Source organism: Cucurbita pepo, unplaced genomic scaffold (genome assembly GCF_002806865.2).
Source record: "Cucurbita pepo subsp. pepo cultivar mu-cu-16 unplaced genomic scaffold, ASM280686v2 Cp4.1_scaffold000755, whole genome shotgun sequence".
Taxonomy (NCBI): Eukaryota; Viridiplantae; Streptophyta; class Magnoliopsida; order Cucurbitales; family Cucurbitaceae; genus Cucurbita; species Cucurbita pepo.
In genome coordinates this window covers 1-1,992 of record NW_019646970.1, presented here as the reverse complement: position 1 = coordinate 1,992, position 1,992 = coordinate 1, and the positions used below count along the sequence as shown (strand labels likewise).

At 48.4% G+C, this 1,992-nt stretch overlaps 1 long non-coding RNA gene across 1 annotated transcript; it reads left to right on the top strand.

Moving 5' to 3' along the window:
• The first annotated feature begins 930 nt into the window (after window positions 1-930).
• LOC111785801 lies at window positions 931-1,141 on the top strand. Its single transcript, XR_002813708.1, has 2 exons — window positions 931-964; window positions 1,052-1,141. It is a non-coding gene; the product is annotated as an uncharacterized LOC111785801 (long non-coding RNA).
• Window positions 1,142-1,992: the final 851 nt, after the last annotated feature.

The following is a 1,992-nucleotide window of genomic DNA, read 5'->3' as shown; positions in this document are numbered from 1 at the left end:
AATAATAAGTAAATAATAATTATAAAAAAAAAAAAAAAAAAAAAAAAAAAGGGGAAACTCCTTAAATCTCGGCGGAAATCATGGGATTTCCGGTGAGGCATGCCTTGCCAGCCAAAGCGTATTAATGCGTATTAAACCCTAGGTACCTTAGTAGCCGTCTTTTCCTTGTTGAGTGACTGTCATACCTGTGAGGGAGGAGCCGAAGGGTTTAGGTGAGGGATCGAAAATGTCGCGAGACTTTAGATCGGGTTCAATAACGCCGCGAGCTTTAGGTAGGAGCAGGCGCTAGTGTACGTCGGGCAAGGAAGGACAAACGCGCCACTGGAGATGGACGAACCACGGTGCTTCCACAGGTGACAACAGCTAAGCCCGCGATTAGGGCTATTGAGGCGTTCGGGCGAGGAAGACGAAGCGGCGGGCACAGGCCGACCCTCGGCATTCTGTGGTTCATCTCGGCTGGCGTGCAGCCCACACCTCGCAGGCCGCGCTCAGACACCACCATTGGGCCTCGTCCCTTTTCGGCCCAAACCAGAGGTGCGCCCAGAAACCCTGCACCGTTAGGGTTCTTCGCAACCCGTTGGTTTCGGCTCCACCAGCGGCTCGGCTGTGCGGCTTGGCGACGCGGCTCGACATCTGTATAGCATACCGGTTTCTAGGTTTTTGACCCTCCTAGAGCCATTCCCACCCTTGTTTCAGCCATCTGAGGTCAGTATAACTCCATTGCGATAAAATAGATTGTGATAGGGACGTACCTTGGTAGCTAGGCATAAGAGCTAGTTGGGAAATGGCTCTAAGTGTATCATGTTATCTTATAGGAGGTAGTTAGGCGCTGGAGTTAGCATTGTGGGTGACTTCGGCCAAGGCCAAGGAGGTAAGTAACCTTACTGTTGGCGTTAGTTATGTATGTATGTTGGTGCGTGCCCTGTGGCCCTTGCATGCACCATACATTGTTGCTGTATGCTAGGTTAGATGTTTCTTGCCGTGAAATGATATGCATGCTTTGTTTATGTATGTGATTCTTGCAGTGAATTGCTATGTATGCCANTGCTAGGTTAGATGTTTCTTGCCGTGAAATGCTATGCATGCTTTGTTTATGTATGTGATTCTTGCAGTGAATTGCTATGTATGCCATGTTTATGAATATGATGTTGTGACGCGTGTTGTCGCCCTGTATGTATGATGAGCTTGATTGACATCTCATGATGGTAATGAGAACCCCACATGCCATGAATAAGATGACTAGTATGCTAGGATATGCTTGCTCAATGTGGACCCGGTTATGCTATGTTATGCTTGCCTAATGTGAACCCGGTTATGCTATGTAATGCGGCGAGGGGATGGAGCGTCGTATGTGTAATGCCATGGAGGTAAACCTTAAGAACCTCATGCACGTTATGGTTATATACTTGGGGCACTCCCCCATTATGCTACTGATGGTATGGATGCGTATGTTCGATATTGTGTTCGCCACGATATCATGCAGGCCCTCCTTTGTCCGTGGCGTCCGGTATTGTATGTCATACATACCTGACCAAGCCAGGCCCAGGGAGTTCGCTTGTGAGCTCGCCTGGTGGGCCCACAGCCACACACGTGGGCCATGTGTGGGAAATTACCATGCATCCACCCCCGCCCGGACAAGGCAAGGGCCTAAGGCCATGGGAAGGAATGGAAGACAAACCTCTCTCTCAGCTTCGTTCTTCTAACATTGTGCGACATGTATGGTAATGATGTGCGACATGTATGGGTATTCTGTGTGGCATGTATGTGTGTTGCGTGCATCATGTACGTGTATTGTGTGCGTCATGTACGTATATTGTGTACGACTGCTTACGTGTATTGTGTGCGACTGCTTACATGTATTGTGTGCGACTGCCTACATGTACTGTGTGCGACTGCTAGTGTCCGAATGTATAAATATATGCTTAACCCCAACAGTGGGGCGACTTACTAGGTATTTTATATAATACTCAAGCCACGTGCTACCAATATTTT